Below are 13,096 nucleotides of genomic sequence, written 5' to 3'. Positions count from 1 at the left end.
GCGCTGACGCACGCTGCAGTACAGTTCCACAGGAATTGGCAGCCTGCTCGTACCTTACCCAAGTGACATTCTTCAGGTGTGAATCAGGACAGTGAGTGTGATGAGCATCATAGCTTAAACCTATCCCCATCCTCGGAGAACTTAAGCTCGTAAAGTGGGGTGGGGTGGGGAGGGGAGGGGAGGGAGGGGGAGGGTTTGTGTCGATATAATAGTAACCTATAGATAAGAGAAAGGGATCAGAGTACAAAAAGAGATAAAAATTACGTAAATACTCAGGAAACAAAAAAGGTTATAGAATGTAATAATAAAATACCCGATAAAAATAAAGGAGTACTGAAAAATAATAGCATATTAAATTGCCTGTATAGCAATGTACTGAGCATCAGCAACAAAACTGAGGAATTGGCAATTGTTGGAAGTGAGGAAATAGATGTAATAGGGATAACGGAAACATGGCTGCAGGTAGGACAAGCTTGGCAATTAAATATTACAGGCTATAATGTATTTAGTAACTGTAATGTATATACCTTTAAGGGGGGAACTATCTTTTACAGCTCATGTATACTGCAGTACCGGCAGTGACCACACCTGTATATAGCACTGAGTAGTAATCTGTACAGATCAGTTCCCATGTGAGCCACGTTGAGTAAACACCTGTTGTACCGTTCTCCTGCAGTCTGTGTCTTATTATACACAGACACAACATTGGCGACAAGGCAAGTTCGAACCTACCTGCAACTCTGCATCACCTCCCGGGGATTCGTTCCTGGAGATCAGTGGATTGGAGGTAAAGGCCAGAGACTCGGGCGTCGACCACGGGCAACCGCCCAGTCATCCAGCAGAGACTCGAGAATTGCGGGGGAGGCTGTCGAGAGCCAGGCTTGGTTTTCCAGTCGAGGTGGTCCAGCGAAACGGGCTGGCAACAGGTAGTGCGCAGACCCTTCCCGGACAGCGGCGGGTTACAGCCCGACCGAGCGGCACAGCAAAGGGCCGAGCAGCGTCGACGGGGGAGAGAGAGAGAGGGCAGAGCGCACAGGGCGCAGTCGGTGTTCAGGGGCCGAGCAGCGTCGAAGAGAGGGAGAGAGAGACACGCAGAAACCCGCGAGGGGCCGCCATTGCCACGAGGACCGCCGAGAGCGGCGTTGGCAGCAGCGCACGAAACCTACAGGGCGCCGCCATTGCCACGAGAACCGCCGGGAGCGGCGTTGGCAGCAGCGGGGGAGGAAGGAAAGCGCGGGAGACGCCATTTTAAGCCATTGGGAGACGCCATTTTAAACCACACCCAAAATGCCGAAGAGTGGCAGTATCACCGCGTTTGACAATGAAGTCGAAGATTGGACTACATATGTCGAACGAATAGAGGTATACTGCAAGGCAAATGAGGTGTCAGATGACAAGAAAGCGTCGGTATTGTTAAATTTAATGGATGCAAAGACGTATGGTTTATTACGAAATCTAGTAACCCCAACGAAGCCAATGGAAAAGAGTTTTGAAGACATAGTAATGATACTACAGGAACATTTAAACCCCACACCGCTGCTGACAGCAGAAAGATTCAAGTTTCACAAATGGAACCAGCATAAGGATGAAAGCAATGCTGATTATTTAACAGAACTGCGCAAACTATCAAAACACTGCCAGTTTGGAGCGGGACTGGCAGATACCTTAAGGGACAAGTTTGTGAGTGGGCTTCAAAGTGAAGGAACCCAGAAATGGCTTTTATCTGAAAAGGACCTTACGCTGGAAAAGGCTTTCAGCATTGCAGTATCATATGAAGCAGCAGCACGGGGCGCTGCAGAGATACAACAGAGACCGCAAGAATATGGCACAAACGAAATGTCATATAGAACAGAGAAGTGCTATCGCTGCGGCAGAACAACACACGACCAGAATGATTGCTGGTTTAAAGACAAAGTGTGCAGACAGTGTGGAAAAGTAGGACACATAGCACGAGTCTGCAGGTCGAGAAAGAAAACCAGCAATAAGAAACCTACCAAAGAAAAGTACAAGAATGTACATAAGATGACGGAGAATAGTTCAGACGAACAAAAGGGTGATAACGACTCCGAAAGCAGGGAACTGAGTTGTCTGAAACTACATAATGTGATCACAACGGAGGATCACCGAACCATTTGGGTCACTCTCAAGATAGCAGGAGTCCAGGTAAAGATGGAATTGGACACAGGATCAGCCCTAACAGTCATAAACTGATGGGACTACGAGCGGCTATTCTCACACATACCCTTGAGAGACACAAAAATTATTTTGAAGACGTACACGGGGCAAAAAGTCTACCCCAAAGGAAAAATAAGGGTGACCGTTATATATAACGGTAAGGAAACACCAAAACTAGACCTGTATGTATTGCAAGATGGAGGACCACCATTACTGGGACGTGAATGGATCCGGAAAATACAACTGGATTGGCATTCCATACAGGCACTGACTGTGGCTGACAAAAAGGATGACGACGTCACACCTGGGCGACTGTCAAAGATCCTAACTGACGCGAAAGAAGTGTTCCAGCAAGGACTCGGAACACTAAAAGGCACGACAGCGACGATTAAAATTGAAGAAAATGCAAGGCCAAATTTTTTAAGGTACCTTATGCGATCCGCCCAGCCGTCGAAGCAGAGCTGCAGAGTCTGGAACGTTCAGGTGTACTGTCCAAGGTAGACTGGAGCGAGTGGGCTACACCCATCATCCCTGTGATGAAAAAGTCATTGAGCAGCACGCCTGGGGAACCAAGGAAGGTTCGCATCTGTGGGGACTTTAAGGTAACAGTGAACCCGGTCCTTCACACCGTACAATATCCACTTCCGCGGATTGAAGATATTTTCGCCTCGCTATCTGGAGGGAAACGCTTCACTAAGATTGATCTGGCCCAGGCGTATCTGCAAATGGAGGTAGAAGAAGCATCAAAAAATACCTCACAATCAACAGCCATAAAGGTCTCTACCAATACAACCGGCTGGTATTCGGGGTAGCATCAGCTCCGGCTATTTGGCAGAGGGCAATGGAACAAGTCCTGCAAGGGATCCCAGGGACCCAGTGTTATTTGGACGACATCCTGGTCACGGGCGAAAATGACAGTGATCACCTTGCCAACCTGGAGCAGGTGCTCACTAGATTGCAGGAATATGGGCTCCGAGTTAACCGCCCCAAATGCGAGTTTTTTTAGAAAACAGATCTCGTATTGTGGCCACGTTATCGATAAAGAGGGGTTACATAAGTCCCCAGAGAAGATTGAGGCAGTAGTCAAGGCTCCAGCACCGGAAAATGTGTCACAACTGAGGTCGTTCCTCGGGCTGGTAAACTACTACCATAAGTTCTTGCCAAATTTGTCGACAATACTACACCCACTGAACACCCTACTGCAAACTGGGGTGCCATGGAAGTGGAGTGACAAATGTAGACTAGCTTTCCAGAAGAGCAAAACACTAATCACATCGAAAGAGGTATTGTCCCATTACTGTATTGATTTGTATGTGGGTTCAATGACGACACATTCATGAAAGAGAATGGCCCAGTAATTCCTGTCACAACGCGTGAGTACGGACAAGGTACTCACGCGTGTGCCAGGAGGAATTGCCGGTTTTCAGCATGCACAGCGCATGCGTTGAAAACCGGCATTTCCTGTCCTCTGACCCAAGGGGTTAAGAGGCTGAACGCATGCGCGGTATTGGGCAGCGCGTGCGACTTGGATTTCCTGTATTTTTACAGATTTGCGCATGTGTAAAGGCCTCCGGTTTTTACGCATTTAAAAACCACACGTAAGTACTTAGTTTTACAGGTAAGTGGTCTTTTAGTACAATTTAGAAATTTTTTTTCCACAGGTTTATTATTTTTAAAGAATCTACAGTAAGGTAAGTTTAGTTTTAGACCCTATTTTTAAAAAATTTATTTTTTTCAAAAATTTGATTAATTGTTTAAAATAGTTTTTTAAAGTTATTCATAGTTAATTTAATTATTGGGATGTTTTTTAAAATTTTATTTAAAGTTTAAGTAGTGTTTTGGGGTGCTGTACTTTTCATGAGTTTGACATTCTTTACTATCAAACTTATGAATGAAGTTTCCCCTCCCCTGATTGGCTGAACAGTGCTCACCTGATCCCAGCCGGCACATCGCACTAACTACGCCGCTGGGTCAGGTTAGCACAGCGCGCCGAGATCAGAACCGGGCCACTTACAGGAAATCCGCTGCGGGCCAGGTTTCAGATGTCGGCGCGCAGGGTAAGTGCACATCGGGGGCTTGCACGCACGGCAAGCCCCGACACCAAGTTCTGGGCCAATGACTTTTTATCTAAAGTATGTTGAACTCAGTTAACAGCATTACAGGAGACACCATCTTAGAGATCCATCTAAAACGAAACTAAAACTAAACTGCTTGTCTCTCACATGCCCTCTGCTGGTCAGGCATAAATAATCAATCAGGCAAATATGCTGGTAAGGCATCATAATCAAACAGGCAAATACCATCACTATTTGCTGATATCATTACATCTCCCTTTCTTAAAACAAAAGTATTTTACTTTTATCTAACAACATGTTTTCTTTGTATTACTCTGCATTTTAACTGTAACACTTAATGAACTTACATTATCATTATCAAGGTTTTTTAACCTTGTTTTGTGTGTTCACATGAAATATGTAAATACACTAAAACTTGAAGAGAGAATAAGATAACATTACTTCCTTCTATAACAAGAGTCCTTAAACTTGCTCAATGAGTCTCTCAGGAGGCTTCACACGTCTTGAGGATTTTCTGATTGATTGTCCTTGAATCTGAGTTGTTACCTCAGATGATGATTTCTCAGCTGTGTGATCAGGTTGTTCAACAGTATCAGTCTTTTGACCTGCTGTGGCTGGTCCCATGAGAAGATCCCGACGATTTCTTCTCAGAACAGCACCCTCATCTGTCTGAATGGTGTATGATCTTGGTTGAACTTCACTCAGGACAGTTCCCTTCTGAGTCCATATGTTTGTTTTGTCTTTGAACCTTACTTGGTCACCAGTGTGGAGTTCAGGTAGATTTTGTGTTCCTCTGTCATAGTAGTACTTTTGCTTTTCTTTCTGTTGTTCTTTGAACTTCCTCACTTTCTCCCCCTCTTTTGTTTTCAGGAGGTTCTCCGGGATGGGTAGGTTTGACCTTAACAGACGTCCCATAAGGAGTTGGGCTGGTGACATACCACACTCGAGCGGCGTTGTGCGGTATACAAGCATGCTCTGGTAGAAGTCAGTTCCACTGTCTTTTGCCTTGTACATCAGTCTTTTCACTGTCTGGACCGATTTTTCCACTAGTCCATTGGACTGTGGAAAGTGAGGACTTGACGTTGTGTGGACAAAGTCCCACTCTTTGGCAAAGTGTCGGAAACTTGCATTGTAAAACTGGGGTCCGTTGTCTGTGAAGACCTCGCTTGCCACGCCATGTCTGGAGAATATGGCTTTCATACATGTTATCACAGCATCTGCAGTGGTGGTGTACAGTCTACACACCTCTGGATACAGGGAGTAATAGTCTGTGACTACAAGATAGTCCTTCCCTTGACATACGAATAGGTCAGCGCCTACCTTCTGGTAAGGTCTGTCTGGCGCTGGGTGTGGCTTTAGTGGTTCTACCGGATTGCTTGCTCGATATTTCAGGCATATTGTGCAGTTTGACACCTCATTTGTCACATCTTGGTTGATTCGTGGCCAGTACATCACCTCTCGTGCTCTTTTCTTACACTTTTCGATTCCCAGATGTCCTCCATGGATCCTTTTTAGCATCTCTTTTCTCAGACTCTTTGGGATAACTATTTTACTTCCTTTGTAGATGATGTCTTCGACCACCGATAGTTCCGCCCTGCAGTTCCAGTACTCTGCCCTGTCAGGTGAGCAGTCTTGCTTCATGTTGGGCCATCCATCCAAGATGCTTTTCCTCAGTCGTCTCATTGTTTCATCTTTGCTTGTCTCAGTCTTTATGAGCTCCATTTTTGCATCTGCTATGGGCAGTGCACTTGTGATCATGTCCACGTAGGCGTTCACTTTTTCATCCATTTTGGTGTTTGCGGGCTCTCTTGGGTCAACAGCTCTGGACAACGTGTCTGCTGTATACATCAGCTTACCCGGTGTGTACGCAACATTCAGTGTATAGCGTTGCAGCCTGATCATCATTCTTTGTATTCTAAGCGGACAGCTATTTAGTGGCTTTTGGAACAATGCAATCAAGGGCTTATGGTCAGTCTCTACACTGATTGCTTGTCCTGCCACAAACTGGTGAAATCTTTCACAGGCGTATGTGATGCTGAGCAGCTCCTTTTCTATTTGAGCATATCGCGTCTCCGCGTCTGTCATTGAGCGCGATGCATATGCAATAGGTTGCCAGTAGTCATATTTTTGCAGAAGAACGGCACCGAGCCCACTCTGTGATGCATCTGATGATATCTTGATGGGTCTCGCTGGGTCATAAAACCTCAGAACTGGTTCCTCTGTGAGCAGTTTCTTTAGATCGCTCCATGACTTCTCATGCTCATGATTCCATTCCCATTCTATGTTCTTTTCAGTTAGTCTTCTCAGTGGCGCCATCTTTTCTGAGAGGTTGGATATGAATTTACCCATGTAGTTGATCATTCCATTAAACCTCTGCACGTCCTTTTTGCATTGTGGCTTTGGCATATTCTCAATGGCGGACACCTTTCTGGGATCTGGTCTGATGCCCTCACTGCTAAGGATATCTCCCACGAATGTCAGTTCTGTCACCCCGAGCTGGCATTTCTCTCTATTCAGCTTCAGGTTTGTTTTCCTTGTTGCTTCCAGCACTTTTTTCAGTCTCTCGTCATGCTCAGTTCTCGTGGTTCCCCATACTATGATGTCATCCATTGATGTATCAACTCCCTCCAGGTGCTCATAGATCATATGGATAGTTTTGTGATACATTTCAGGAGCTGAGGCAATGCCAAATGGTAACCTTAGGAATCTGTATCTGCCAAATGGACTGTTGAACGTGCACAGTCTTGAACTAGCCTCGTCCAGTTTCATCTGCCAAAATCCTGACGATGCATCTAACTTGCTGAAATACTTTGCATTTGCAAACTGTGACATGATTTCCTCACGTGTAGGAAGCTTGAAGTGCTCTCTCTTTATTGCTCTGCTTAGATCTCTTGGATCCAGGCAAATTCTGAGCTTTCCATTCTTTTTGTCCACAACGACGAGGGAACTCACCCACTCAGTTGGCTCATCTATCTTCTGAATCACGTTCAGGCTTTCCATCCTGTCCAACTCTGCCTTCAGTTGCTTTTGAAGAGCAAACAGAACTATTCTGCATGGATGTATGACCGTTGGCATACTTTTATCTACTCTGATCGTGTGTTCTCCTGGAAGGCAGCCTAGACCCTTAAATAGGTCGTTGTACTCTTTCATGAGTTCATCATAGACTGTCTCTCCTTCGCTTTCCACAACCAGGTTCAGTCTCTCACAGGCTATTAAACCTAGTATGGCTTGCACATCCTTTGGCACCATGATTAATGCTAGCGTGTGCTCTCTGTCCTTGTGTGTCACTTTGACAATGCATCTTCCTTTCACTGGTATATTAGTACCTGAGCATCCTGTCACTTTCACTTTTATTCCATGTATCTTTGGTCTGGGTCTAATTTTCTTAAAATCAGTCTCTGATATCACATTAACTTGTGCTCCAGTATCCAATTTAAATGGAATGTGTATGTCATTCACTTTTAGTGTCAACATCCAGTCTCTTTTTTCTTTTTTGTTTTCAGACACAACATCTACATAGAACTCCTCTATCTCGCTTTCATCTACTGTATGGACCTTGCTTTGTTGCGCTTGGTTCTTACAGCAACGGGCATAATGGTTGTTTTTGTTGCAACTATTGCATGTTTTACCATATGCTGGACACTTTCTTGGTGGATGCTGTGTACCGCATCGACTACATGACTTTCGATTGCCCCTTTCATTTTTGTTCGCTGGCCACGCCTCTTTTTTCACATTGGCGCTCTATTTGTTAAACGGTTTGTGTCCGTTCTTTCTCACTGCATCCACGTTGCAGCTACTGTCACTGAACAGCTCCTTTGCCTGCAACTTCACAGTCTCTGTAGCCCTACACAGTGCTATGGCTTTTCCCAGGTCTAGATTTTGCTCTCTTAGCAGTCTTTCCCTTAGACCATTATCTGGAATACCACACACCAGTCTGTCTTTTATCAGCGAGTCTGTCAGTCCCCCATATTCACACGATTTGCTTCTGTTTCTCAGTTCAGTCACATACTGATCAATATTCTCTCCCGTTTTCTGTACACATGTGAAAAATCTGTGCCTCTCAAACGTCACGTTATGTTTAGGTATGCAGTAGGCCTCAAACTGTTCCATTATTTTATCCAGCTTCATTTTGTCTCCATCAGCAGCGAATGTGAAGTTATTATACACCTCCAGCGCTTCATCACCCACGACATGTAAGAACACTGACGCTTTTGTTTTATCACTTTTCTTGTCAGCTCCGATTGCCGCTAAATACAACTCCAAACGTTGTTTGAACCTCCTCCAATTTTCAGCCACATTACCTGTCAACTGAAGCTTCGCCGGTGGGTGTAATCCTACCATTTTTCACTTCGTTAGCTATTCTCCAATGGTAGGTAACGATGTTCTCTTTTGGCTTGCTAATATGTGGAGAGCTGATTTAACTTCAGATTTTTCCTCTTCATCTCTTTCAATCACTTCTGACACCATGTATTGATTTGTATGTGGGTTCAATGACGACACATTCATGAAAGAGAATGACTTTTTATCTAAAGTATGTTCAACTCAGTTAACAGCATTACAGGAGACACCATCTTAGAGATCCATCTAAAACGAAACTAAAACTAAACTGCTTGTCTCTCACATGCCCTCTGCTGGTCAGGCATAAATAATCAATCAGGCAAATATGCTGGTAAGGCATCATAATCAAACAGGCAAATACCATCACTATTTGCTGATATCATTACAATTACAACCCAGCATTACCAATTCGGTTGGCATGTGATGTGTCACCCTACGGTATTGGGGCGGTGCTGTCGCACAAATTCTCGGACGGCTCAGAGAGGCCAATAGCCTTTGCGTCACGATCACTAACCTCAGCCGAGCGTAACTACGCCCAGATTGACAGGGAGGCCGTCAGCCTAGTGTGGGGAGTGAAAAAGTTCAATCACTATCTGCACGGGCAGAAATCCACCTTGCTGACTGATCACCAGCCTCTTATCTCCATTTTTAATCTGAAGAAGGGCGTTCCGGTGATGACTGCACAACGACTACAAAGATGGTCACTTTTTCTAGGGCGCACCACTATGAGATTGAATATAAGGGCACGAAACAGCATGGAAATGCTGATGGGCTATCATGCCTGCCACTGCCTACTGTGGAGGAAGCACCAGCAGTGGATCCTGTCGAAATATTCCATTCGACTATAGTTGAATACCTACCGGTAACTAACGCTTGTATCGAAAAGGAAACCCGAAATGACCCGACACTGTCTCGGGTATATGATTTGACGGTGAAGGGATGGCCAGCACATGGTGACTCAATGTTGCCAGCATTCTTGACAAGGAGAGAACAGCTGTCAGTGTGCCGGGGGACCTTGATGTGTGGATCCCGAGTGGTAATTCCACCCAAGTTAAGGGATAGAGTGCTCAATGAGCTTCATGAGGGTCATCTGGGGGGGTAAAAATGAAAAGCCTAGCTAGGGCTTATGTGTGGTGGCCGGGAATCGATAAACAAATCGAGGACCTGACCAAGAGCTGCTCAGAATGCCAGAAAGTCCAAAATGCACCACCATAGGCCCCTCTACACCCATGGGAGTGGCCCTCATTTCCATGGCAATGGGTGCATATTGATTTTGCTGGTCCATTCATGGACTCAATGTTTTTAATAGCCGTGGATGCGCACTCGAAATGGCCTGAGGTCATCAAAATGTCCTCCACCACAACGGAGAAAACTATTGCAGTCCTACGGACCATTTTTGCCAGGAATGGCTTGCCAGAACAGATTTGCTCTGACAACGGACCACAGTTTGTGTCCGAAGAGTTCCGGAGGTTCTTGAAAAAGAATGGGGTAAGGCATTACACATCCGCCCCGTATCATCCAGCCACAAATGGATTGGCTGAGAGGTTCGTACAAACCTTTAAAAAGGCAATAAAGGCTATGTACAATGACAACATTCCGCTGCAGCACAAGGTGGACAATTTCCTGTTCGTCTACCGGAATGCGACACATGCAGTCACCAACCAGGCCCCAGCCATGATGTTCTTTAACCGAAGGTTAAGATCTTGCCTGGATTTGTTCAGACCAAATGTACGAAGAGATGTTGAGAGTAAGCAATTCCAGCACATCCATGAGAAGCCAACAAGGAGCTTCAATGTAGGGCAACCAGTCTTGGCCCGCGACTACCGAACAGAAAAATGGCAGCCAGGAACGATATGCACACGGCAGGGCCCACTAATGTACACAGTGGACGTTGGGGAGAGCATCGTGAGACGCCATGCTGACCAGATCCTAGAGTCACAGGAACAAGTCAACCCCATGCCTTGCCCATATGTACCTGGTGATGAACCCGACGTACAGGTCGCATATACCCCAGAAACAGTAGCATCGGAAGCTGATGAACCAACCAACAACAGGGGGCCAGAATCGCCTCCGCACCAAGAGCAAGACACTCGGGAAAGGCGCTATCCAGAAAGGATCAGGAAGCCTCCCCAAAGACTGAATATATAAATAGACTATTTTCAGCTAATGTTGCATGTTAAAAGTGTTAATTGTAATTAGTTTGATATTTAATTGTTAAATGAGTGTTATGGTACTGTTAATCTAAAAGGGGAGGAATTGTAATGTATATACCTTTAAGGGGGGAACTATCTTTTACAGCTCATGTATACTGCAGTACCGGCAGTGACCACACCTGTATATAGCACTGAGTAGTAATCTGTACAGATCAGTTCCCGTGTGAGCCACGTTGAGTAAACACCTGTTGTACCATTCTCCTGCAGTCTGTGTCTTATTATACACAGACACAACAGTAACAACAATGAAGGAAGAAGAGGTGCTGGGGAGAACTGTGTTAATCAGAAATAACATAATGGCAGTAGCAAGAAAGGACAGACTTAACAAAGAGATTGAAACCGAATCCACATAGGTTGAGATAAAGGATAGGAAGGGATCGGTCACACTATTAGGGGTATACTATAGACCACCAAATTGTGGAAAGGAAGTGGAGGAAAAATAGGTCAGCAAATAAATTAAATGAGTAAAAAACAGAATCATAATCATGGGGGATTTCAACCACCCCCAAACTAACTGGCAGGGTGAGTGAGTGAAAGGGGAGAAAGGGATGGCATTTTTACAAGATTCCTTTTGTAAACAGTATGTAAGAAGCCCAACAAGAGAGAAAGCACTGCTAGACCTCGTAATGGGAAATGAACTGGAGCATATAAGTGAAGTAAGCACAGGAGACTATCTAGGGTTTGTGTAGATATAATAGTAATCTATAGATAAGTACAAAGACCACAGTAATAAATTGGAAAAAAGCAAACTCGGAGGGAATGAGGATGGAGCTAAAGAAGGTAAACAGGAGAAAAATATTGACAGATGAAGAGACAGAATAATTGTGGACAGTATTCCTAGAGTTCAGGAGAAATATATTCCACTAAAACTTAAGAACAAACTAACCAAGAATGAGATGCCATGAATGTACATGTCCACCTTTTGACTTAAAAATGCCAGATGGATGAGTGAGATATCAATGGAAAAAAAGTGCAAAAATATTTGTATCCTATATAAGCTTTTTTTAAAACTGAAAGTTCTCTGCAACTTAATGTTACATGATGTGAACAAACCACAGACTGTTTCAGTTTACTGTCAGGAGTTAATGGCAATTGACCGTTCATCCACATTTATCACTGCTCTGAAGATTCATCCCCCTCTAGAAAAGGAGTAAAAAAGTTCAACGAAAACGAGGAAAAATTCAGGGGTACAGTTTTTTGTTGGAGGGATGGTGGGGGTGGGGGGTGCGTCCAGCCATAACTTCCCCAGCTATTATTTGTAAAATCACTCTTGATGAATTTGTATGGTAATCTGAAATGCAGTTAAATTGAATTAACATTTTACTCCAGGACCTAGATTTAGTGGATGAAGACTTCCATTTGGCCAGTGCACCAGTGAAAGTGTGTGTGTGTGTGTGTGGGGGGCGGGGGGGGGGCGGCATTTGGGCAGGACTTCCACATGTACAATGTTGATCCTAGCTAATTTAAATAAGGATGCATTAGGGCCCAACTGGGTGGCACCTGGGAATGGCGCTTTGCATCAAGTGTATGTAAAAAAAACTTGTGCTGCTGCAGGATTTAAAGAGGTAGACATTGGAAAAGATAAGAGTAAGAATAGTAAGTCCTTTACAGAGGGTGAAGGATGAGCGATCGGCCAGCAGTGCATTGGAATAGTTGACTCTGGAATTGACAAAGGCTGAGATGGGGCAGAAGAGGGTGATGTTACGAAGGTGGAAGTTGCCAGTTTTTGTGATGGAAAGGATGTTGGGTTGGAAGGTCAGCTTGGGCTTGAATAGGACGCTGAGTTTGCAAATATTCTGGTTCAACCCGAGATAGTGGCTGCGGAGTGGGGCCAGAGTCACTGGTGTAGTTACAGCGTTTTTCTGGAGTCCAAAAACGAAGGCTTTGGTCTTCCCTATGTTTAGCTTGAGGAAGTTGTAGCTCATCTAAGACAGGATGTTGGACAAGCAGTCTGGTAGCACAGAGGCATTGGAGGGGTCAAGAGTGGTGGTGGAGAGACAGAGCTGGGAGTCACCAGCATAGATGTGAAAGCCAACACCATGCCTGCGTTGGTGTCACCAATGGACAGCATGTAGAAGAGGAAGTGGAGGGGGAGAAAGATGGAACCTTGGGGGATTCCTGAGGTGATGGTGTAGGGATGGGAAGAGAAGCCATTGCTGGAGATGCTCTGGCTATGATCGAATAGATAAGAATGCAAGGGTAGTCCCATCAAGCTGGATAATGGAGGAGAGGCAGTGGATGAGAATGGTGTGGTTGATCATGTTGAAAGCTGCAGAGAGGTTGAGGAGAGATAAT

The 13,096-nt window shown here is 44.9% G+C and overlaps 1 protein-coding gene across 2 annotated transcripts in view; it reads right to left on the bottom strand.

The window, feature by feature from the left end:
• kndc1 (kinase non-catalytic C-lobe domain containing 1) overlaps nt 1-13,096 on the bottom strand; it is a 328,087-nt gene that overhangs the window by 95,735 nt on the left and 219,256 nt on the right. The window lies entirely within an intron of this gene.

Source organism: Somniosus microcephalus, chromosome 8, assembly GCF_052327205.1.
Source record: "Somniosus microcephalus isolate GS21.2 chromosome 8, FLI_Smic_1.0, whole genome shotgun sequence".
Lineage (NCBI taxonomy): Eukaryota > Metazoa > Chordata > Chondrichthyes > Squaliformes > Somniosidae > Somniosus > Somniosus microcephalus.
This window is presented reverse-complemented; position numbering and strand designations above follow the sequence as displayed.